Source organism: Mobula hypostoma, chromosome 2 (assembly GCF_963921235.1).
Source record: "Mobula hypostoma chromosome 2, sMobHyp1.1, whole genome shotgun sequence".
NCBI classification, from domain to species: domain Eukaryota; kingdom Metazoa; phylum Chordata; class Chondrichthyes; order Myliobatiformes; family Myliobatidae; genus Mobula; species Mobula hypostoma.
Genome location: NC_086098.1, coordinates 89768745 through 89796131, shown reverse-complemented (window position 1 = coordinate 89796131; position 27387 = coordinate 89768745). Strand labels below are relative to the sequence as shown.

The 27387-nt window shown below is 42.2% G+C and overlaps 1 pseudogene; it reads right to left on the bottom strand.

Annotated features, from left to right (window-relative positions):
* Positions 1-3003: 3003 nt before the first annotated feature.
* The window catches only part of LOC134357333 (Y-box-binding protein 1-like), a 34611-nt pseudogene continuing 10227 nt past the window's right edge, over positions 3004-27387 (bottom strand).

Here is a 27387-nt window from a genome sequence, read left to right as displayed (position 1 = left end):
GCAAGTAAAAATTTGTACACACTCAGTCTTTGGGAAAAAAAATAAGATTTTACACCACTGGCAAAAAGTAAAAATCTTGCTTTAAAATACAAACTCTTAAAAGACACTGTACCTTATATTAAATACAAGTCTGAACCAGATTTTGAGTCAGAGTCCCACAAATTATATTATGACTGATTTATTATTACAGATAGAACAAGTCAGAATAACCACCTGGATATAATATTACACGATAAACAGGCAAGAACAACTTACGGAACAGATATAGCCATTCCAAACACTCATAACATACAGAAATCAGTAAGTGAAAAATATCAGAAGTATGCTGAATTAACAGGGGAAACTGAAAGACGCTGGAACAGGAACAAGGTTTACACTGTGTCACCCTGGCACAATGGTGTAAAGAAAAGAACCTCTCCCTCAATGTCGCAAAAACAAAGAAACTGGCTGTGGACTAAAGGAGGAACAGAGACAGGCTCACCCCTATTGACATCAATGTGTCAGCAGTAGAGAGGGCGAATAGCTTCAAGTTCCTCAGTATACACATCTCTAAGGATCTCACTTGGTCTGTACATACCGGCTGGCTTCTGCCCTCTTCCTTTCCAGCCCTGATGAAGGGTCTCAGCCTGAAATGTCAACTGTTTATTCCACTCCATAGATGTAGCCTGACTTGCTGACTTCCTCCAGCACTTTATGTGTGTTGCTTAAGATTTCCAGCATCCGCAGAATCTCTTGTGTTTAGAATTGACACTTGCAGTCATTGCCCCTGACACAATGCGTAATTTAGAGGCTAGTACAAACACTGAATGTGGCGTACATGAATCACTAGCAACCAGGACAGGGGAAAAGAATAAAAACAGGTGTCTCTTCATGAGATGCTGAGAATGAAGAGGATGTTGATCCACAGGAAAAGAAATACTTATGTATTAGGTGTCAAAGACAGTAGGACTCCTCCAGGGAAGTCCTGTTCCAGCAAGGATGGGATCTGCTGTATCACATTTAATGCAGCTCTGTGGTTTTCAATGTGCACGTGTTAGATAGCACTACATAGAGTGAATGTGGAGAGGATGTTTTCTATAGTGGGGGCTCTGGGACCTGAGGGATAGGCTCAGAATATAAGCACATCTCTTTAGAACAGAGGAGTAATTTCTTTAGCCAGAGGTTGGCGAATCTGTGGAAGTAAATTGCCACAGACATCAGTGGGGGCCATTAGTCACTGGGTATACTTAAACCAAATGTTGATACTTTAAGTTCTTAATTAATAAAGGCATCAAAAGTTACAGGGAGAAGGCAAGAAAATGGGATTGAGGGGGATAATAAATCAGCCACGATGGAATGGTGGAGCAGACCCAATGGACTAGTAGCCTAATTCTGCTCGTATATGTTATGTTCTTACATTATGGTCTATCAACAGACAGCTCATGTCATCAAGCAGTCAGTCTTTGCTTGGCCACAGAGATTCAGATCCCGGAGGCACAGCAGACGTGTAGAATGAGGAAGACCTGATGCTAGCCTGCACAGAATTCGACACATCACATTGGCATTAAAGAAACCCTTCAATAACACAACATGCTGTAGCTGACTGGTGTCTTCCACAAAGTAATGCCCGTGTGGTCAATGGCACCCGGCATTAGGAGCTTAAAATCCTTAAAATTCCCCTTCTTCACTCAGGCTGCTGTGCTCCACCATGTGAAAGCTGAGGTCCTCCACTGGTCAAGATTGACAATGGATGTTGCATCCTAGCAACCCAATTGTTGGAGCAAAAGCCAGTGCACACTAGGCTGGACAATATGGAGAGCCAGCTGTTGCTCATGCAGCAGGCTCCCCCTCTCTAAAGGATTGCCAATCAGCAGAGAACTCAATGTACAGTAAGGCTGCCTGAGGGACTCCAGCTCCTGATTTTTCCTTGGATTTTACTCCTGACGCCTTTCCCATGACTGGGTATAGCTGCAAAGCAGCAGAATTGGAGATCAGAGTTTTACTTCTTCCACATGAGCTGCCAACCATGGCTGATATCAGCCCCATCTGCCCGAAGTGACTGGTTTCAAGGTGCTGGTAACCTGCTGTTGCCCCTTCTCCTGTCAGTAGAAACGGCTCTGCCATGGCTTAGTAGCTAAGCCACACATGAAGGCCAGGAACTGGTCTTGATTACCAGAAGCCATTTGAGAAGCACACCTTTGGGAGCATTTAATAAGTAGTGGAAGCTTATCCCAACTTACCACCACCATACCCCACCAACTATGACAACCTTAAGGAACCACACAATTGAGCAATGTAATTCTCTTTTTTTTTAAACTGTAAATGCCTGAAATCTGAAATAGAAACAGAAAGTAATGGAAACACTCAGCAGACCTGGCAACAAAAAGCAGAATGTAAAGTGGCATGGTCATTTAGCGGTTAGCATACTTGAGCTACTACAGTTTTAGCAACCCGGGGTCAAATCCACGGCTCTCTGTAAGAGGTTTACGCATTCTCCCTGGGACTGGCTGGGGTCCCTCCAAGTGTTCTGGTTTCCAAAGAGGAATGTGGTCACATAGGTGCAAATGGGCTGCATCGGTTCATCGGGCCGGAATTGCCTGTTCCCATAATGGACTCTAAAAATAATTAAAAATAAACAGTTGGAAAATCTCAGTGGGTAAAGCAAGTAAAGTGGGGGCAAAGGTATGATTAATGTTTCAGGTTGAGAGTCTCTGCACCTGTGTGAAGAAATCACAGGAAAGATTTTCAAATTATTGCAATACGGGTGGTGGGGGGATGGGTTTGGGGAGGGTGCAAGTGGAGGGCCAAAGGCTGGTACGTGATAGGTGGAATCAGATGGGGAGATGGTGAGGAGATGTTGGGCAGATGGAGCCAGGTGGGATGAGAGGACGGGAAAGGTGACAAGGGAAGAGGGAAGCTAAATGGATAGGAGAGTGCGTGGGTGAAGAACAACAGGTTGCGGAAAAAGGAAAATTCATCGCTCACACCATCAGTTTGTAAACTATCCAAATGGAGTACAAGATGTCAGGCAGCACCTGTAGAAAGAGAAACAGAGTAAACATTTCAGGTCTGCAACCTCTCAGCAGAATCATTCCAATAAAGGATACAAGATCTGAATGTCATTCTTTCCACATATGCTCGCTGAGCTCTGACTATTTCCAACAATTTCTGAAAATGAAACATAGCCACAAACAATGTTCCCTCTCCCATCACTCTGAGCAGGAAATTTTCACACAACCTAAAAACTACACGACACGACACCTTAATGAAATATTATACAAAAGAAAATTCCAGCTGCGCGACAACAAAGGCTATGTGCACAGGAGGATTTCAGTTAATGTCTGGCCATGCATCCTCACAGCTTAGAGCAAACAGTGGGCACACACACAAAAGGAACTCAGCAGGCCAAGTACCATCTATGGAAAAGAATAAACTGTTAACATTTCAGGCCAAGATCCTTCACCTGTCTTAATATTCTAATTTTATTCCCCTCCATAGATGCTGCCTGACCTGCTAAGTTCCTCCAGCATTTTGTGCTAGTTGCTCTGGATTTGCAGCATCTGAAGAAAATCTTGTGCATATGAAATATAACTGACTACAAAAGCTTTGTGACTAGTTAATAAATCTATCCATACTATCCTTTGGCCTTAATGGTCACATACTTACAGACACTGATTACAACATTTCAACAGTAAACCCAACCATCTTCCTCAGGCAAAAGTTAATCAAAGACAAGTCCCCCTCGAGACACTTCCTTATAGATCCTCTCAAATAAGCAGGGCATGGGTAGGGCTTAATGCTCAATCCTGATTGGGTGGATCTGTATTGCCTACTCCTGATTGGTTAGTTTGCATTGGTCTTTACCTAAAAATCAACTAATGGATAGATTAATGAAATATAGCCAGCTCTGCTTTAAGTAGAGGGGATCAGTAATCTCCTTTTCACAGAAGTGGACTGTAAACTAGGGCTTGGTACAAACAGCTTAACTTCCAATTGGGAATACAGCAAACCCATTGAGGTCCATTGCAACAGTTGCCATGACAACCACCGGCAATGCAGCCCTTACACTGCTCAAAGGCTGCAGTGGTGCCTGCAGTAGGCCGGCAGATTTCTTATGGGAAGCTGGGTGTTTGTGGAAGGGGAAATGAGGTGAGAAGCAGGAACGTGATGGGTGGAAAAAGTAAAGGGCTGAAGAAGAAGAAGAAGGAATCTGATAGGCGAATGGACTATCGGAGAAAGGGCACCAGTGGCTCCCAGCTTCTCACTTCGTGCACCCTCCCCTACCCACCCACTCACCAGACTTCATCTATCACCTACCTGCTTGTACTTCTTCTCCTCCCCTAACTTCTGGGTTGTTCACCAATCATGATGAAGGGTCTTGGCCTGAAACATGACCGTTTATTCTCCTGCTTATTCCCCTCCCTAGATACTAACTGGCCTGCTGAGGTCCACCATCACTTTTCATGGTGACCCATAGTTTCCTGTCTTTTAGTTTCCTCTTTTCCTATATGAGTGTCACATTTTTCTCTCCTGGCTTCCCATGACAGAACTGTATTCGTCTCTGTAAATTTGCCTGGTGCCAACCAAATAAAACTTTCCTCAATATCAACAAGACAAAGGAGATAGTTATCGACTTCAGGAGAACTCACACCACTCACTCCCCCCACCTTTACATCAGTGGCAAAGCAATGGAAAATGCAAGCAGTTTCAAGCCCCGTGGAGTGTACATCACACACAACCTCTCGTGGTCCCAGAACACATCCTACAGACAAGAAAGGTCACCATTGCCTCTACTTTCTGAGGAGGCTGAAGAGGGCTGCACTGTACTCATGTCATTCTGCAGATGCACTGTAGGGAGCATCCTAACAAGCTGCATCACTACTTGGTATGGAAATTGCACTGCAACAGACAGGAAAGCTCAACAACAGGCAGTCAAAGCTGCCCGATGAACCACTGGCACCAGTCAAACTGCCAGAGAGGGGGTATATACAGAAGGTGCTAGAAAAGGGCCGGTAACAACATGAAGGATCCCATCCACCCTGCTTGTTCTACTCTCATTGGGAAAGAGTCTACATATCATCCACACCAGGACCACCAGGCGCTAAAACAGTTAATTTCCCCAAGCAGCAAGTCTGATCAATACCTCCACCTACTAAACCATGCCTCCACACCCTCAGCCACCTCTTCTTTATCATTTCTGTCTGTCAGTCACCTTAGGTACAGACACTCCTGTGCCTAGTGTCACTTTATGGGTGTTCCATCAATCTATGTATACAAGCTATCTTACATATTTATATACATTGTGTATATTTGGTATAATTATGGTGTTCTTTGTCTTATTATTGCCGGCTGGTGGCCTAGTGGCATCAGCGCTGGACTTCGGAGCGAAGGCTCCCGAGTTCGAACCCAGCCGGCTCCCCAGGCACGCTTTCCAACCGTGCTGGGTTGAATGTCCAGCTAGCAACTCGACCTCGTAAAAAAGAAATTGCCTGCTACAGAAACATCAACAGCAGAAAGTTGATGGCCTCTGCTCTCTCGTGAGTTTAAAAGGCAATTTCTCTCTTCTCTTCTTTGTCTTATTATGCTTCTTTTTGTGCTATATTGGACCCAGAGAAACAATTATTTCATTTTCCTTTACACTTGTGTACTGGAAATGACATTAAACAATCTTCATCCTTGAAACTTGAACCTTTTGATTTGGTGCTGTATTATAACTTATCATAATATTTTACATCTTGTCCCGCACTGCAGCCGCAAAACAACACATTTCACAATATATGTCCTTGATAATAACCCTGATTCTGATCCTGAACTAGAACTATTTGTAAGTCAGAAATGAACACAATGTGTGGGTAAGAATCATAGAAACAGTCGTGATGGAAATGTGAGCAGGTGTCGTCCAACCTTCAGTGCTGAGGCAATTCAAGTACTCGTCTAGACACTTCGTAAAGCGGTCTGCTGTTCTGCTTCCACTTCTCTCTCTGGCAGCATTTTCAGGTATTCACCACTCTCTTGATGTAAAAGTTCCCCCCCAGGTCCCCACATAACCCTTTACTCTGAACCTGTGGCCTCTAATTTTAGACCATAAGATATAGGAGTAGAATTAGGCCATTCAGCACATCAAGACTGCTCCACCATTCCATCATTGCTGATTTATTATCCTTTTCAACCCCACTTTCCTGCCTTCTCTCTGTAATGTTTGATGCCCTCCCTAATCAAGAACCTATCAACCTTTCAATATACTCAATGACTGCCCTCCACAGCTGTCTGTGGCAATAAATTCCACAGATTCACCATCTTTTGGCTCAAGAAATTCCTCCTCATCTGTTCTGAAAGCACATCTTTCTATTCTGAGGCTGTGCCCTCTGGTCCTAGAGTCCTCCACATGAGGAAATATCTTCTTCACATACACTCCATCTAGGCCTTTCAATATTTGATAGATTTCAATGAAATTCTCCCCTCATTCTTCTAAGCTCCAGCGAGTACACACCTAGAACAATCAAACGTTCCTCATATGTTAACCCTTTCATTCCTGGGATCATCCTCAATGCCAATGCCAGCACAAACGTTCCTCGATAAGGGGCCCAAAACTGCTTTCAATACTCCAGATGCACACAGACCAATAACTTGTAAAGCTTTAGCATTACATTCTTGCTTCTAGTCCTCTCAAAATGACTGCTAACATTAAATTTACTTTCCTTGCCGTTCCATCAGTCTAATCTAGCTATACTCCTTATAAAGCTCAATCATTTCCCTTCTTCACCTCCTCCCCTACAGGGGAAACAGTACCAGCTTTTGTAGTCTCTACTCTTAATTTAAGCACTCCGTCCCTGGTAACATACTGGTGAATTTCCTCTGCACCCTCTCCAGTGTTATTAGGTCCTTCCTAAAGCGTGGTGACCAAAGCTGCAGACAGAACTCTACCGGAGGTCTCACCAATGATTTATAAGGTTATCTGTTCTAGATAATGAAAACAAATATGTGAGGGTCTGTGGCAGGTGGAAGGCAGTAGTTAGTAATATATGCACTGTTGGTGCCGACAAATCATGGTGGTAATAGGACAAGGGGGGAAACAAGGGACAGGGCTAAAGGAGACTTAAGTGAAAAAAGAACAATTACCAGTTCCTGATGTCTGAAAAAAGGAAAAGGAGAAAGGTTACGATCAGAAGTCTGTGTTGAAACTAATATCCAAAAGTGGCCAGTTTATAGTGTAAATACAAGAGATTCTGCAGATGCTGGAAATCCAGAGTAACACACACAAAATGCTGGAGGTACTAAGTAGATCAGGCAGTATCGATGGAGAGGAATAAATATTCGACATTTTGGGCTGAGACTTTTCAACAGGTTCTGATCAGTTCTGGAAGAAGATGGCACCAGCAAACAACATGACCAAAAGAAACACACTCCAGAAGGTTCTTTTACGTCTCCTTTTTCTTTCAAATGTGGTCCTGCTACTGTTGGAGCCTGTGATCTACATTTTGGCGGTGTGTTTTCGGGCCCATTGAGCGATCTGGCAGTTTCTGTCTACGAGAGGGTTCCTTGACGCTTTGAGCAAAATACACAGCCTCAAGGCAAAGAAGCATTGAGATGGGGCGCGAGCCCATGATCAACTCAATTTCTTGCCAATCTCACTGATTAAAGCATCAAGGAAGATTGAAATCATTGAGATGAAAGAGTATCCAGCACATCTACCAGCTTGTGAATCATTGCTTCAGAGGAAGGTGTCTGCGTGTGATGGTCTCTCCCTCTCACTCCCTCTCTCTTGCTGCTCCCAGAGGAGGGTCCCTGCATCTGGATGGTCTCTCTCTCCCTCGATGCTGTCGGAGGATGGTGCCAGAGTTCTGGGTCTTAGGCAAGGTTTAATCGACACGGTTTGTGAATTGCACTCTGGAGTTCACGTTATAATGTGTTTCTAGTTCCTAATCGCTCCTTTTTTGTTGTTATTTTATGCAATTTTGAATTCAGGCTGCCAGCAGATAGCAAACACTGAGCTGCAGTAAATATGCCCAGACTCTTTCAATTTTGTGTTTTATATTTTGTGTTTTCCGTTTGGTTTTTTTTGCTGCTGTTTGCTCACTTTGTTTCTGTTTTTGAGCATTTGGGTGGCTGGGGGGAAGGTTGATGCTTTTCTTTGAATGGGTTCCATGGTTTTCTTTGTTTCAGGCTGTCTGTGGGGAAGATAAATCTTAGGGTTGCATACAGTATACAGACATACATTTACTTTTAGTTTGCAATTTTGGATCAAGGGTCTCAGCCTGAAACGTTGAATGTGTTCCTCAGGCTTGCAGAGGATAATACAATAGTCCCCAGTTTAATAAGTTAACTCCTTTTTCCTCATTACGGATGTCTGCTGATCTGCAGTAAATTTCCCATATTTTCAATTTTACTTCAGATATCCAGCATCTACACTCATTGTAAGATCAATATTTGCAAGATCACTGGAAAAATAATTCTTCAAAGCAGTCTTTTGCATCTAATTCAGACTTCCTCCCTCGAGCAATACAACACCTAGTCAGTACAGTTCTGCAAGTTCTGCTTAGGTTATACATAGAGTTAATTCTCTAACTTGTTATTGAAGCTGTGACTGGCTGCACTGTGCTGGAATGTCAACCTAGATTACTCACTCACATTTGCAAAGGAGAGTTGAACTGATGACCTCCTAACCCTGAGGCTGCAACACTTCCACTGAGGGCGGCTGACACCTGTGATTAGCATCAGGTTGGCAGCTTCAAGGTGACTTCAAAGCCAGGAAGAGTCAGTTGGGCTAAATGATTTTTTTCTATATCTTTAATGCAGCAGAAGTCGACAGTCTCCTGGTGATTTAATGATTTGTATGTTGAGAGCAGAAATAATTCTGGTGTCAAAGTGTTTCCTCTTGCCATTTCACTTGTGTTTTATGTCACCGTCTGGAGTATTTCTACAACTTCTTCTCTATTTTACAGCTGACTGTTCCAGACCTCCCCCTTGAAACAGGCAGTACGTAAAGAAAGCTCCCCAACATCTCTACTTCCTCAGAACACTGAAGAGATTTAGTTTGTTGCCACTGACCATTACCAATTCTTATCGATTCACCTTTGAAGGCATCGTATCTGGATACATCAGAATCAGGTTTATTATCACCAGTATGTGACGTGAAATCTATTAAATGTTCACATAAACATTTCAATGCAATGCAATACATAAAATAGAAGAAGAAGATAATAATAGTAGTAAATAAATAAGTAAATCAATTGCAGTATATGTATATTGAATAGATTAAAAATCGTGCAAAAAACAGAAATACTATACAATTTAAAAATTTTATATTTATTTCAGAATATCCTTTTTTTTTGACTAGGAAGTTTTTGATCAGATTGATTCTATTATTTTATCTTCTATCTGGAATAATAAAAGACCAAGAATTAGTAAATGTCACTTACAAAAGTTGAAAAAGGATGGAGGTCTCGCTTTGCCTAATTTAAGAATGTATTACTGGGCTGTTAATGTGCGATATATGTCCTTTTGGTTATATTGGGTTGATAAGAGTGATCGGCCAGTTTGGGTAGACTTGGAATTGAAAGCTGTGAAACTGTTTTATTTAACTTCATTATTGGGAGCTGCTTTACCTATACAATTAGCTAAAGTTGCTCATTTAAACCTATACCCCGTGATTAAGCATTCTTTACAAACTTGGCTCCAGTTCCGCAATTTTTTTAATCTTAAAAGATTTAAACTTTGTAGTTTAATTTATCGAAATTACTTTTTTAAGCCTTCTTCGAGTGATCCAATTTTTTTTCTTTGGAAAAATAAAGGTATTAATTATTCTTTGGATTTATTTAAAGAAGATAGAGTGATGTCTTTTGAAAAATTAGTTGATAAATATTCTCTTTCATACTCACACTTTCTACAATACCTTCAAGTTAGACATTTCTTACAAAAATATTTAAGTAATTTTCCTTACATATTGGATGCTGACCAGTTAGATACTATTATGAGTATGAACCCTTCGATGAAGGGTTCCATTGGAAGAATTTATAATTTACTATTACAATGGGATAAGCATCCTTTATTTAAGATTAAACAAGATTGAGAAAAGGAACGCAATTTGAATTTTATAATGGAGGATTGGACGCGGATTCTGAAGCTGGTTAACTCTTCATTGATCTGTGCTAGTCATTCACTGATTCAGTTTAAAATTGTACATTGTTACCATTTGACAAAGGAGAGATTGTCTAAAATATTCCCTAATGTTGATAGTTATTGTGATAGACTGAGACAGCTACACTGACACACATGTTTTGGTCTTGTTCTATACTGGAACAGTTCTGGAAGTCAGTTTTTTCGACAATTTCTAAAGCACTTAAAATTAATTTACAACCTAACAAATTAACTCTGCTTTTTGGAATAATTCCTCAAAATATCCATGGTATTTCTTTGTCTGACCAACATGTTATTGCATTTGTTACATTGATATCTAGGAGGGTCATTTTGTTGAAGTGGAAGGATACATCGGCTCCCACTTTGTCACAATGGTTCCCTCAAGTGTTGCTATGTCTTAGTTTGGAGAAAATTAGAAGTCAAACCTTTATTTGATTTTGAGAAAAGATGGGGTTCGTTTGCTTGTTATTATCATTTGAGTTAATTGATAGATTTCCTCTATGATCTAACTGTAAAGTTTTGGTACATTTTTTTTTCTTGCTGGTGGTTTAATGTTTATTTTTATAAGCTTTTTGTATGACGCTTGGCTCCGGGGTTGAACACCTAATGAAGTTTTTTTTTCCTCACTTTTTCTTGCTTAGTAGAGGTTTTTTTTAATCACCAAAATTTTTTCAATCTTTAAAATAATGTTTTTTTTCCTTGAGACATTGTAAGTGTTGCTTACTTTGATGTACTCGTGTTAATTTTGGATAATAATAATAAAAAGATTTGGAAAAAAAGAAAAGTGAGGTCATGTTCACAGGTTCAATATCCAATTAGGAATCGGATGGCAGAGGGAAAGAAGCTGTTTCTGAATCACTGTGTGTGTGCCTTCAGGCTTCTGTACCTCCTACCTGATGGTAACAGTAAGAAAAGGGCATGCCCTGGGTGCTGGAGGTCCTTAATAATGGACACTGCCTTTCTGAGACACCGCTCCTTGAAGATGTCTTGGGTACTTTATAGTCTAGCACCCAAGATGGAGCCAACTAAATTTACAACCCTTTACATCTTCTTTCAGTCCTGTGCAGTAGCACCCACCCCCACACCAGACAGTGATACAGCCTGTCAGAATGCTCTCCACGGTACATCTATAGAAGTTTTTGAGTGTATTTGTTGACATACCAAATCTCTTCAAACTCTTAATGAAGTCCAGCCACTATCTTGACTTCTGTATAACTGCTTTGACATGTTGGGACCAGGTTAGGTCCTCAGAGATCTTGACACCTAGGAACTTGAAACTGCTCACTCTCTCCACTTCTGATCCCTCTACGAAAATTGGTATGTGTTCCTTCATCTTACCCTTCCTAAAGTCCACAATCAACTCTTTCATTATTACCGACGTAGAGTGTGGTTGTTCCTGTGGTACCACTCTACTAGTTGGCATATCTCACTCCTGTACACCCTCTCATCACAACCTGAGACTCTACCAACAATGGTGTATCATCAGCAAATTTATAGATGGTATTTGAGCTATGCCTAGCCACACAGTCATGGGTATATGGACAGTAGAGCAGTGGGCTAAGCACACACCCCTGAGGTGTGCCAGTGTTGATCGTCAGCGAGGAGGAGACGTTATCACTAATCCGCTCAGATTGTGGTCTTCCGGTTAGAAAGTTGAGGATCCAATTGCAGAGGCCCAGGTTCTGTAACTTCTCAATCAGGATTGTGGGAATAATAGTAGTTAAATGCTGAGCTATAGATGATGAACAGCATCCTGACATAGGTGCTTGTGTTGTCCAGGTGGTCTAAAGCCGTGTGGAGAGCCATTGAGATTTTATCTGCCATTGACCTATTGTGGCGATGGGCAAATTGTAATGGGTCCAGGTCCTTGCTGAGGCCATAACTGCTTGCTGTGGAAACTGCTCTACACATGACCAAAAAACCTGCAGAGTTGTGAACACAGCTCTGCACATCATGAATCCAGCTTCCACACCCCCCCACCCCACCCCACCCAACCCTCCCATAGACTCTGTCTATATTTCTCACTGCCTCAGTAAAGCAGCCAGCATAAGCAAAGACTTCACCCACCCCAATTTACTTACTTATTTATTATTATTATTTCATTTTTTCTCTTCTATTTTATGTATTGCATTGAACTGCCGCTGCTAAGTTAACAAATTTCACGTCACATGCCAGTGATAATAAACCTGATTCTGATTCTGACTTGTGTCTTTATCTACTTCCACTAGTGGAAAGTGTGGAAATGAAATGGAGCTGGCTTTACAGGAACAATTTTAAGAGCCTCGAAAAGGAAGGTCAAAAGATGAGAAGCTGAAATAGGCTGGGGATTCTGCCTATTAGCAAACAATAAAATTACTTCATTCCAAAATCAATACTGTTCAAGCCTACAGGCAAATACAAAGGTTTTGCACTGTAGGATAACATAGCATGTAACGAACCTACCAGAGACAGAATTGCGGATGTAAATCACATTTATGCAATTATTGACACTTTCTAAAGGCTTTAAATCACTTATTTCTAATTGACAGTCCAACAATTATCCAACATAATTAAATAAGGAAATCCATAAGTTATTATATCTTTGAAACAATATATTGCCTTCATATATCATCTTTCTGAAATAACATGTCCCAAAGTGCTTCACATGGGTACTATGAAACAAAAATAGACTCAGAGCAGAAGGGAATGATATAACTGGTGACTAAATGCTTTGTGAGACTAGTCATGCCTAAGGAGTAATTTGATAGTGTGAAGAGAGGACGAGCCCTGAGAAGGTTCAGGTAAGGAACTACAAGTAGCTGACAGCTCACTATCAAATGAACATTGGGGATGTGCAAGGGACCTGAGAGTTGGCAGGCTGAAAGTGGTTAAAGTGATAGGAAGGGCTAAAACCACTGAAATAAATGGAAAACAAAATTGAAAGCTTTAAAATTGAGGAATATGTTAACTATAAACCATTGTGGATTAGTAATTGCAAAGGTCTAGGGAAAATGGTTGAAAGGGCTAGTGCAACTGAGGGCTATAACCACTAAATCTTACATGCAGCGCATTTATTTTCCTAATAAAATAAATTACGGTCTGCCACCTACATATCCTTAGGTTGTGTTGGGTGTTCAAGATTCAAAATTGAATATTGTTTAATGTAATTTTCAGTACACAAGTGGAAAGGAGGATGAAATAATTGCTACCCTGGATCCAATGCAGCCCAAAAAAAAACACAATAAGATAAAGAATAATTTTTAAAAACATAATAAACATAAATACACAAGGTGGAGACCTCAAAGATTCACCACACTCTGAGTGAAGTAATTTCCACTTAATCTAGATTATAAAACCATAAAGCATTGGAGCAGAATTAGGACATTGGCCCATCATGTCTGCTCTGCCATTTCATCATGGCTGATCCAGTTTCCCTCTCAGCCCCATTCTCCTGCCTTCTTCATGCCCTGACCAATCAAGAATCCATCAACCTCTGCCATATCCATCAACTATATTCTCATAAAGACTTGGCCTCCATAGCTGCCTAAGGCAACACATTTCACAGATTCACCAGTCTCCGATTGATTCATTGTCATTCAACTTCACTCAATGTGAGCAAGACTGATAAATTGATGGTAAATTTTGGGAAGGGGAAGTCAAGAAAAAAGACATCAGACCCCATTGAGGAGTCAGTGGTGAAATGGGTGAGCCCATACATGAACCCTGGAAATCAACACCTCAGACGATCTACCCAGGGCCCAACATATTGATGCAATCATGAATAACAAACACCAGCAACTATATTCTCATTAGGAGTTTGAGGAGATTTGCTATGTTACCAGGGACTCTTATAAACTTCTATAGATGCACAGTGGGGAGCATTCTGGCTGGTGTCATCACCACTTGGTATCAAGACTCTAAAGGTACAGGATCAAAAGAGGCTGCAGGGCTAGCTCCAACATTGGCACAAGCCTCTCCACTATCGAGGATATCTTCAAGAGGCAATGCCTCAAGAATCAGTATCCATCATTAAGGACCTTCACCATCAGGAACATGCCCTCTTCTCATTCTTCCCATTGGGCAAGAGCTACAAGACCCTGAAAACCACACTCAGCTTCTTTCCCTCCATCATCAGATTTCTGAACAGTTCATGAATGTCAGCTCTGTATTTCTTTTCTTTTTATACTACTTATTTATTTTTGTAATTTATAGTAATTTGATGCATTTGCACTTCTACTGCTAGCACAACTGCAGAATTTATCAACCTCGGCTTGAAACATACCCAGTGACTTGACTTCTACAGCCATCCATGGCAATACATTCCACAGATTTATCACCCTCTAGCTAAAGAAGTTCCTCCTCATTTCTGTTCTAAAAGGTCATCTTTGCTGAGGCTCTGTCCGTGGTCCTAGACTCCTGCACTACAGGAAACATCCTTGGCAGATCCACTCTATCAAATATTCAGTTGGTTTTGGTGAGGACCTGCGCACCCCTCATTCTTCCAAAGTTCAGCAAGTAAAGCCCAGAGCCATCCAACACTTTGCACACATTAACCCTTGCATTCCTGGCTCATTCTCACACACTTCCTCTGGACCCTCTCCATTGCCAGCACACCTTTTCTAAGTGTTGGAAGTTGTTTTCAACCATACCATCATGGAGCACTTGCTCACAAATAAACCATTCTTCAATAATCATTTTGCATTCACACAGACCACTCGGCTCCACAGCTCATCAGGGCCTTGGTACAAAGGTGGAATAAAGATTGGAATCCCTGAGCAGAGGATAGGGTGACAGCCCTTGATATCACTACATCATTTGACTGACTGGAAACACGGTGCCCTGCAGTTTCATGAAGTCAATATGTATCAAAAGAAAATCGTACTGGTGATTGGAGTCATACTTCACACAGAGTGAAATGGTGGTGGTAGAACTTAGTCATCCCAATTCCAAGTCATCACTGCAATTCAATATCAGAAATCAGAGTCTGGTTTTTTATCATTGACATACGTCATAAAATTTGTTGTTTGTGGCAGTAGCGCAGTGCAATACATGGGGTGTATGGGGTGTCCAGGGAGGGGTAGCACCTCTTGTGAAAGGGCTTGTTGTGTCCAATCTGGGACAGCTCACTTAACTTTGGTCCTCACCAGATACTTAGCTCTCACCTGTGGCCCCAAGTAGCTGTTTGGGTGCAACAGCAGCTACAACCCGGTACACTGCTTCAACAGGCGGGATAAACGAGGTGAGGGTAGCCGGTGGCCTCAAACCCCAGTGAGAGAGGGACACGCCAGTCCTAGCATGCAAAGTTAGCTCCGGCGGACTGAGCAGACAAGATCTACAGTGAGATCCAACATTCAGGAAGGTGGTTCTGCAACACTCTGTAGAGAGCCCTGGGCATGACAAGGAAGACGTCATGGTCATCCACTGCAACCAAGGAAGACTCCAGTGACGCTTGTTCCTACCACTGGACCTGACTTTTGAGGTCAAGAGAGTCGAACTGCCCCAGCGTAATGGCTTTTCTACTTCTAAAAACTCTCCCGCACGGGTTTCCTGTCATCTTCGGATACAATGGACAACCACCACCAAAATGCAATACGTTAAAAATTACAATAAGTTACAGCAAGAAACCTCACTTCTTCCCCACTACAACCAGGTTCTTGAACCAACCCAACACTGCTTCACACTGTTCCTCTTTCTCTCGCAACATGCACTAGTGTTGTTGTGTTTATTTTCTCATAAATTTTGTATGAATTATGCTAATTTATGTTAACTTATGTTTGTCATGTTTGTAATGTACTGTGCTGCTGCTGCTGCAAAAAGCTAATTTTCATGACATTTATACCCTGTGTATATATGCCCTTGACAAGGGGCACTTCACTTTGTTCCTAGCACTCTGTGGCCAAGATGGTTGTAGACTCCTTTTTGGACTGAATTTTAATGGTTCTGACAATAAATTTGAACTTGAGTTGAATCTTGAACACATGAGATTCTGCAGGTGCTGGAAATCCAGAGCAACATGCACAAAATGCTGGAGGAACTCAGCAGGTCAGGCAGCATCTTTGGAAATGAATAGCCAGTCGATGTTTCAGGCCGAGACCCTTCATTGGAACTTGAGCTGAATCTCACGAGGCTAGCCACCTCAATATTGTGACTATATGAGCAGATCAGAGGATGGGTGTCCTGCAGTGAATGATGCACTTTTCTAATGCACCAAAGCCTTTACACGAGCCTGAAGACTCACACTCAATGAGTTAAGAACAGCTCTTTCCCTCCGCCAACAGATTTCTGAACAGTCCACGAGGGCGATTATGGTAACATGTTGTGGGCTGCAGACAATATTTCTAAATATGCTTATAAATATACCTCTTTCAAAATACTCTCACTGCAATCTGTAGCATGTAACTTCCCTCTAAGCAATGTATTTTTAAATCAGCTTAATGGTTCACAAATTTCACGATCGTCTGATGGTCACAGCAGACCAGGCAGGTACAGCATTGTTAGGTGGAAGAAGTTTCATTGCCATAAGTGGAAGTAAGGTAGGAGGAGATGGAGTACAAGTCTGACTGAAACGTAGGGAGACAAGGCCCTCTCTACCTAGATTCTTGTTAGCACATGCGCAGTTGCTGGTGAACAAAATTGAGGAACTGAAGGCAAGATTGCCGTACCGCATGGAAAAGAAGAGGTGTTGTTTTCTATGTCTAAACAAGACTTAGCTTTTCCCAGTACACCAGATACAGTGATAAAACCAAAAGGCTTCTTGATTTACCAAATAGACCAGACTACTGATTCAAAAAAGGCAAAAGGAGGAGGTGAGTGTTTCATAATAAACAAGCATTGGTCTTCCAATGTGGCGGTTTTGTCGAGCTCGTGCAGAGGAGTGGCTACATGATTGCTTCGCGTCAGTAGACTGGGCCGTGTTGAAGGACTCATCTATTGATCTGAATGAATACTTCATGGTTGTCATGGACTTTATTAAAGTAGTCGTAGATGAGTACGTCCCCACAAAATCATTCAGTCTTACTCAATCAGAAGTCCTGGGTGAGTTATGACATACACAATCTGCTGAGAGCCAGATCAGGGCCATTCAAGTCCAGTGACCAAGAAAGGCATAATAGGTCCAGGTACAATCTCCAGAAAGCTATCTCACAGGCAAAGTGGCAAGTCAGGACTCAACTGGAATCAAGGAAGGATGCTCGACAGTTGTAGCAGGGCTTGAATACTATCACCTCTTATGAAGTTAAATTAAGTGACTTAATCATCAGTACATGGAGGAACCATCACAAACTCCCAGTCTCCCCAATGATCCTGTGATGTGCTGACATGCGAGCAGCCTTTAGGAAACTAACCCTATGAAAAGCATTTGGCCCAGACGGGGTACCTGGCCAAGTACTAAAGATCTGTGCTGATCACCTGGCTGGACTGTTCACTGAGATCTTTAACCTCTCACTTTGACGGTCTGAGATACTACCTGCTTCAAGCAGGCTTCAATTATGGAGGTGCCCAAGAAAAACATGGTGATGGCCTCATTGACTATTGTCCAAGTAGCACTTACATCCACAAAAGTGAAGTGTTTTGAGAAGTTGGCGATGAAACAGATCAACTCCTAGCTGAGAACTGATTTACATCCTCTCCAATTTGCCTACTAGAGCAACAGATACCATCTATTAGGGCTCTTCTCTCAATCCTGGAACATCTGGACAGTAAAGATGCATACATCAGGACGCTCTTGATTGACTACAGCTTAGCATTCAATGCCATCATCCTCTCAAAACTAATCAATAAGCTCCTAGGCCTTGGCTCCAATACCTCCCTGTGCAATTGGATTCTTGATTTCGTCACTTGCAAACCCCAGTCAGTTCAAATTGGTAACGTCTCCTCCACGATCCCCATCAGTCCAGGTACTGTGTGCTAAAGCACAGCAGCATCTCTACTTCCCTAGAAGTTTGTGAGGATTCAGCATGACATTGACAAACTTCTATAGATGCATAGTGTGGAGTATATTGTCTGGCTGCAGCACAGCTTGGTAATGAAATACCAATGCCCTTGAACAGAAAATCCCACAAAATGTGGTGGATATGGCCCAGACCAGCACCAGTTAAAGCCCTCCCCACTATTGAGTACACCTACATGAAATGCAGGGCAGGAAAGCATTATCCATCATCAGGGACCCCCACCACCCAGGTCATGCTCTCTTCTCACTGTTGCTATCGGGAAGAAGGTATAGGAGCCTCAGGAATCACACCACCAGTCTCAGGAACAGTTACTACCCCTCAATCATCAGGCTCTTGAACCAAAGGGGATAACCACTCAAATTCACTTGCCCCATTATTGAAATGTTCCCATAACCCATGGACTCACTTTTAAGGACGCTTCATCACATATTCTCAATATTTATTGCTTACTTATCTATTTATTTATATATTTCTGCCTCCTCCCCCTCCCCTCCCTCTGAAAATAAACATTATTTGTCTTAAATTCTATTCTATACCTGCAAGTCATTCCATTCACTTAGACACAGCCCAGCCCAAAGCAAGTGAACCTGTCTCCCCTATCACTTTTTTCCAGGGACCCATGAAGCATAGAACATAGAACAGAGACCCGTATAGCACAGTAGGAGCCCTTCAATCCACGATGTTGTGTCAACCCTTTAAGCTACTCCAAAATCAGTCTAACCATTCCCTCCCCCACAGCCTCCATTTTTCTCTCATCCATGTGCCTATCTAAGAGTCCATTAAATGTTCCTAATGTACCTGATTTCTACAACCACCCCAGCAGTGTTTTCCATCCACCCACCACATCTCAGAGCTGAGGTGAGTGAAGTGATCCATGCTGGTTCAGTGGTCTGACGGTTGCAGGTTAGTAACTGTTGCCAAGCCTGGTGGTGTGGGACCTAAACCCCCTGTATCTCCTTAGTGATGGCAGCAGTGAGAAGGGAGCACGGTCTGGATGGTTGGGGTCCTTGATGATGGATGTTGCTTTCCTGTAGCAGTGCTCCATGTAGATGCACTCAAGCTTAACTGTATGACTTGATGTGCTCAAAGCACAATGTTGTGCTCCCTGTATAAAGAAGCACTTTGTTAACATTCTGCAGTTGAGAAAGATACAATATGAATGCAAGTTCATTCATCCAGTGCAAGGAAGATTACTAGAATTTTATGGCCAACCAGCACCCCAGATCTCCTCTCTTTCGTCCTCCTGTTGCAGTTACCATACAGACAAATAAAGGTCATTATTTATTTTCTTGTCAGGATTTTATTACACTTTTGTAACCTAACAAGAGCTCTGAATATATATTATTCTGGCTGGCTTGTTATTATATATTTGAACCTCTACAGGCACAGGCGATCTGTCAGGTAGGATTAATAGCCCTGTATAATTTTCAAGAAATTTGCTCTTTGGAGAGGACTCTCTCCCAATTTTATTCATCTGCAGTGAGTACTTTCACATGTGCTAGTCTCCTGACGACAGCTCAGGATCTCCCACTTTCTCTTTGCTTTCTTTATTTGTTAAGGGATTTAGAATCACAGAATTATAAAACATAGAAACAGGTCCTTCATCCCAACTGGTCCAGACCGACCAAGGTCCCATTTGGCAGAATTTGTCCCATAACGTTCTCAACCTTTCCTATTCCTGTATCTGTACAACTGTCTGGAAAACAGAGTTATTGCACCTGCCTTAACCACTTCCCCTGGCAGCTCATTCCACTGAGAAACAACGCCCAGTGTAAAAATGCTGCTGGTCAAGTTCCTATTAAGTCTCTCCCCACTCAACATAAGCCTATGCCTTATAGTTCTTGATTCCACAAGCATGGGAAATCCCAACCCTAAGAGCATTCATCAGATCATTGACCACATGATTTTATACACCCCTATAAGATCACTCTCAGTCCCTTACGCTCTGAGGAATAAACTCCCAGCCTGTCCAAACTCTCCCTAAAACTCAATGCCTCAGGTCCGAGCAACACGCTTGTAAATCTTTTCTGCACTATTTCCAGTTTAATTACATAGTTTTTATATCACAGAGGATCCATAACAGAACATGATAGTCAAAGTGTGGCCTGCCCAGCACCATGTATAACTGCACCATGACATCCCAACTACTATATTCAATGCCCTGACCGAGGCCAGCATGCCACAAGCCTTCTTCACCACTCTGCCTATCTGTGATTCCATTTTAAAGGAACCAAGTCTTGGAATTTCAACATCCCTCTGTTCTTTGACATTCCCCGGTGCCCTACCATTCACTGTGACAGTCATACCCTGATTTGACTTCTCAAAATGCTGCACCTCACACTTATCTGACTTAAATTCCATTTGCCATTCCTTAGCCCACTTATTCAGCCAATTATGCTCCTTCCATGATTTCTGATGAACCTTCTTCATTGTCCACTATATCACCTATTATAATATCATCTACAGACTTACAAATTTCGTCCGTTCATATCCAAGATGGTGCTAAATATGGCCAGCACAATGGGCCCAGCATCAACCCCCGAGGCACACCACAAATCATGTTACGTCCAGTCTGAGAAACAATCTTCCTACCTTCAAGCCAATTGGGAAGGTGATAGGTGGAAAGGGTAAAGGGCTGAAAACCTTGATTCTTTACCTCCTCTCACCTCCCAGCTTTCTACTTTCACCCACCTACTCCCCTCATCTCCCAGCTTTCTACTTTCACCCACCTACCCCCCTCACCTGCCAGCTTGTACTCCTCCCCCTCTCCCACCTTCTTATTCTGGCTTCTTTTCTCTTCCTTTTCAGTCTGAGTGAAAAGTCTCAGCCCAAAACATTAATTGTTAATTCCTCTCCTTAGATGTTCTCTCACCTGCTGAGCTGCTCTAGCATTTTATGCACGTTACTCTGGATTTCTAGCATCAGCAGAATCTCTTGTGATCCCAATGTGTAAATGAATGTGTAGAGAAACTTATCTGGAAGGATGCTAACTTGAGGCACACCTTATGTTCAGACCGCACACCAGGACAGAGACAGGTTCATCCCTACCAGTTCTCAACAGCTCACATTTTTGCTTCAAGAGTCTGAATAGGACGTCTCCTATAAAAGGCATACTTTTCCATCTAAAGTCATGCATCAGCCGGGAAAGCACACAGTATGATAGTCCAGTGGCTGTTTACTTTGGACAGGTCTCTAGTTAGTGAAGTTGACAGATTTATTATGCTAATACTTTAGCACATGCCTCTCATCTACCCAACTCTCATCTGTCCCTAGATAATCCAACCAGAATACTATTGGAATCATCGAGTTGGATCTTGCTGATCAAAATAACGTTGCTTACAGATTAACATTATTTATACCATGTACATGGTAACATACAGGGAAATGTGTCAATGAGTAACACAGTTCAAGATTTGAGCTGGGGGGGGGGCAGCCCATAAATGACACCATACTTCCAACACTGGTATAGCATGCCCTCAAATCACGAACCCTAACCTTAACCTATACGTCTTTGGAATGTGCAAGGAAACCGGAGTACTAGGAGGAAACCCACAGGATCATGGAGAGAACATACAAACTCCCCAGAGCGATGGGAATCGAGCCTCTTTCAGTGATCACTACTGCTGTAGAGCAATTGTGCTAACCACTACACCACTGTAAGCACAAAATAATCTGCAGATGCTGGTGTCAAAGCAACACTCACAACACGCTGGAGGAACTCAGCAGGTCGGGCAGCATCCGTGGAAATGATCAGTCGACGTTTCAGGCCGGAACCCTTCGTCAGGACTGTAGAGGGAAGGGGCAGAGGCCCTATAAAGAAGGTGGGGGGAGGGTGGGAAGGAGAAGGCTGGCAGGTGAAAAACCGGTAAGGGGAAAGATAAAGGGGTGGGGGAAGGGAGGCAGGGAGCAGATAGGCAGGAAAGGTGAAGAAAGAATAGGGGAAAACACAATGGGTAGTAGAAGGAGGTGGAACCATGAGGGAGATGATAGGCAGCTGGGGGAGAGTGAAATAGGGATAGGGGAAGGGAGGGGGAGGGAATTAACGGAAGTTGGAGAATTCTATGTTCATACCAGGGGGCTGGAGACTACCTAGACGGTATATGAGGTGTTGCTCCTCCAACACCACTGTGCCATCGTCAAATGATGCATGTAATTATTTGTCTAAATCAAACAACAAATTCGGAGTCAAGACACGAAAGCCTGTAGAGCTGGAAAGTGGAGCAACAAGCAAAATGCTAGAGGAACTCAACAGGTCCGGCTGTATCTGTGGAGAGATATGGACAGCTGATATTTTGGATTGAGACTCATAATCTGGACTGATAAAATGTCTTGACCTGAAACATTGACTGTCCACTTACCTCTACAGATGTTGCCTGATCTGCTGAGTTCATCCAGAATTTTGCTTAATGCAATAAATTCAGCGTATAAAGCAATAATCCATCAGCTCCAGATCTGCAGAATACATTGGCTGGTTTACTCCCTGCTTTGTACAAATTTCCCTCAGCATGTTATTTCAAAGAACTTGTAGCTTTGCACAATTATTGTGTATTAAACTTGCTTTGAAGGATTATGTGTGGAATTTTAACAGTACCAGTAACCATATGATAATTTAGTACTTGTTAATATAATGCACCTTAATCACAGAGGAAGGAAGCAATTCAAACCAGTTAGTCTCCCTCCCTTTTTCAGCAAATACAAGCACATTAACAAGTATACTCGAGCTTTTTGTGTAAGGAGAGGAAACTAAATTTAATTACCTGAGATAGTCAACAAAAGCAAAACACCATGACCTACATTACCCACTCTATAATCTGCAGAGCACTGGGAGTGGTATGGTAGTATAGTGGCTAGTGCGATGTTATTACGGATTGAGATGTCGCAGTTCAGGGTTCAATTCGACTGCGTCTGTAAGAAGTTTGTATGTTTTCCCTGCTTGGAATTCCTCCAGCTGCTCCGGTTTGCACACACATTCCAAAGACATACCGGTTCGTAGGTTAATTGGTCATTGTAAATTGTCCTGTGATTAGGCTAGGGTTAATTAGATGGGTTGCCGAGCGGTGCAGCTCGTTGAGTTGGGAGGGGCTGTTGAGTGCCATACTTCTAAACAAAATAACAAAATAAATAAATTATCGATTGCAGTTCGAAATGAATAAGCCAAAAATACTGGGGGCCTTCAGTAGGACAGGAAACATTTACAGAAAGGGGAACAGAGTTAACATTCCAGGTCAAAGACTCCTCTTCAGAAGTGAAAAATAGAGAAAACGATATAGCTTCAATTTGCATTGGGGCAGGGGAGAGATAGACAGACGAAAGGAAAAGGCTATAAGAGCCATTATTAATCTATCAACCAGATAACTTCTTCAACTGGTTAGTTAGGAAAATTCAGTCACTAGAGGTGGTAAATTGGATTAGACATTGGCTCAATGGAAGAAGCCAAAGAGTGGTAGTAGAGAATTGCTTCTCCGAGTGGAGGCCTGGGACTAGTGGTGTGCCACAGGGATCAGTGTTATTTGTCATCTATATCAATGATCTGGATGATAATGTGGTAAATTGGATCAGCAAATTTGCTGATGATACAAAGATTGGAGGTGTAGTAGACAGTGAGGAAGATTTTCAGAGCCTGCAGAGGGACTTGGACCAGCTGGAAAAATGGGCCGAAAAATGGCAGATGGAGTTTAATACAGACAAGTGTGAGGTATTGCACGTTGGAAGGACAAACCAAGGTAGAACATACAGGGTTAATGGTAAGGCACTGAAGAGTGCAGTAGAACAGAGGGATCTGGGAATACAGATACAAAATTCCCTAAAAGTGGCGTCACAGGTAGATAGGGTCGTAAAGAGAGCTTTTGGTACATTGGCCTTTATTAATCAAAGTATTGAGTATAAGAGTTGGAATGTTATGGTGAAGTTGTATAAGGCATTGGTGAGGCCGAATCTGGAGTATTGTGTTCAGTTTTGGTCACCAAATTACAGGAAGGATATAAATAAGGTTGAAAGAGTGCAGAGAAGGTTTACAAGGATGTTGCCGGGACTTGAGAAACTCAGTTACAGAAAAAGGTTGAATAGGTTAGGACTTTATTCCCTGGAGCGTAGAAGAATGAGGGGAGATTTGATAGAGGTATATAAAATTATGATGGGTATAGATAGAGTGAATGCAAGCAGGTTTTTTCCACTGAGGCAAGGGGCAAAAAAAACCAGAGGACATGGGTTAAGGGTGAGGGTAGAAAAGTTTAAAGGGAACATTAGTGGGGGCTTCTTCACACAGAGAGTGGTGGGAGTATGGAATGAGCTGCCAGATGAGGTGGTAAATGCGGGTTCTTTTTTAACATTTAAGAATAAATTGGACAGATACATGGATGGGAGGTGTATGGAGGGATATGGTCCGTGTGCAGGTCAGTGGGACTAGGCAGAGAATGGTTCGGCACAGCCAAGAAGGGCCAAAAGGCCTTTTTCTGTGCTGTAGTTTTTCTATGGTTTCTATGGTTTCTATGGTTTCTAACTGATTATCCTCCATGGCAACCTCGAGGTTGATAGATTAATAAGGTCAATGAATGAGAGAGGGAGGGGGAGGGATGGGGGGAAGACGAGAGAGGGAGAAGGGAAGATGGAGAAGGGAGAATGGGGGAGGGGAAGAGAGGGGGGAAGAGATGAGAATGGAAAGGGGAGGGGGGGTGGGAGGGGAGGATGGAAAAGGGAGGAGAGGGAGGGGAAGGAAGGAGGAGAGGAGGAGGGGTAAAGAGAGGGGGAGAGAGAACAAAGAAGGACACTTAAAATCTGAGAGAAAACACCAACAACAGAATGTAGTAGAAGTGAAGAACAGAGCTGTACCAAATGCCCAGCACAGACAGTGAGAGAGAGAGGAAAAACTGAGATAATATTGTAAATGAATAACCTACAGCAGATATGGCCAATTCTGACAAAACAGAGAAAGCGAGTCAAATGAAGCCATTGAGACTGGAAACTGCAATACACCCATTGGGAAGATGAGGGGCTGCTCCTCAGCCGAACTAGAACAGTGCAGGATAGCACAGGCCCATAGGTCAAAGGGAGCACAGGATGGAGAATCACTATACACAGGGATTCTACAGATGCTGGAAATCCAGCGAAACATATAAAATGCTGGAGAAACAGGTTAAGCAGCATCAATGGAGAGGAATAAACAGTCATCATTTCAGGTTGTGAAGGGTCTTGGCCTGAAACGTCTACTGTTTATTCCCCACCATAGATGCTACCTGACTTTTTGAGCTCCTCCAGCATGTTGTGTGTATGCATGGGATGAAGCTTTACATTACGAAGCGACAGAATGTTCACATTCTGCCTTGTGTCCATACACATGTGCTCCACAAGGCAGTCGCCCTAATCTGCATTTGGTTTCTCCAATGTATAGTAGGTTGTTGGGTTATTTACTAATTATTTTATACTATTAAAACCACTTAAATTAATAAATTACAGGCAATAATGGAAAACAAACTTGAGTATTTTAATTATTTAGAATAGTCCAAACCTTTCCCATTTCCCCACCTTCATGCAATATGATCACTTCACTATAATTGCCCCGAATGGACTATTTGTTATTTGCATGCGATTGAGAGAAACAGCGGCTAGAACAGGCTTAATTAATGTATGATGGCAATCAGTGATTTATACAAGATGCTTCTGAGTTCCAACAATTTGCTTGTGTTTATCCCCTTGTGACATTTTATCATTTTAATTGATTGAATCCAGTTCCAAAAGAATGAGGGCATATTTTCCATTTTGCCTGCATAAATACAAATTCATTTATTGTTTTGTTACAGTAAGGATTATACTGAGGTCTGCCAGTTTGCAAAATCTTCATTTGCAATAAGCACTTTATTATTCATCATTATAAACTTAAGAGTTTGCTTTAGATTTTCCGTTGAACACCTTGGCCTTTCTGAAGTTATTGGGGAAGAATCACAATCATTATGTTCAGGCTCGAGCTGACATCTCAAATATTTAATGTACTACCAGCATCTTGGATGAAGTTTCTATTTTCTTTTTGCAAGCACATATTGGGAAACTTTATTAAGTTAAATCTTAGAGTCATTGACAGCCCTATACCCACCAGGTAGTCAGAGGCATTAAAAAAATGACTGAACTTTTGTTGTGGCAGGACAGCCATTCGATTATTGGTAGGACACGTGACTTAAGACTTAAATTATTGCTCTCTCCTTGGTAAATTATGTAGCATTATATATTTTACATATATATATATGTGTGTGTGTGTGTGTGTGTGTGTGTGTGTGTGTGTGTCTGTGTTTGTGTATATATAAGATATATAAATCTACATATATGCACACACACACACACACACACACACACACAAAAAGGGGTGATTGATAAGTTCGTGGCCGAAAGTAGAAGGGGATGAGTTATACAGCTCTTGTTACAGGCACATGCAGGTCAACTCTTTGAGTGATTATGCAGAAAGTTTGAAGTTAATAACTCATCTCCTTCTACCTTAGGCCACGAACTTATTAATCACCCCTGATGAGTTAACTGACGAGTTATTAACTTTAAACTTTCTGCATAATCACTCAAAGAATTGGCCTGCATGTTCATGCAACGAGAGCCATATAATTCATCTTCTTTTACCTTAGGCCATGAACCTATCAATCACCCCTGCTGTGGACCGCTTTCTGAAGGTCCAAAATCCGTATGCTCCACGACCGCTGGACTGTGTGTGTAAATGTAGGAGGGGACTATGTTGAAAAATAAATATTCTTGGCTTTCTAAAATTGACCCCTTCTACCACAGGCCACGAACTTATCAATCACCGTGTGTGTGTGTGTCTGTGTGTGTGTGTGTGTGTGTGTATATGTGTGTGTACACACATACACACACACATTATATATATATATATTTACACATATGAATATAAATGTAGTGACAGGTAGCAAGTCCAATAAAAATGATTTTGCTCAGACTGTGACAAAACTTTCAAGGTTGGCTAAACATAACCTTGTATTCACAATGTTTCCATCAGCTTACTTACTGCTTTTTCAGTGATACAGAGATACATGAACAACAGGAATTCTGCAGATGCTGGAAATTCAAGCAACACACATCAAAGTTGCTGGTGAACGCAGCAGGCCAGGCAGCATCTGTAGGAAGAGGTACAGTCGACGTTTCAGGCCGAGACCCTTCGTTAGGACTAACTGAAGGAAGAGTGAGTAAGGGATTTGAAAGTTGGAGGGGGAGGGGGAGATGCAAAATGATAGGAGAAGACAGGAGGGGGAGGGATAGAGCCGAGAGCTGGACAGGTGATAGGCAAAAGGGGATACGAGAGGATCATGGGACAGGAGGTCCGGGAAGAAAGACA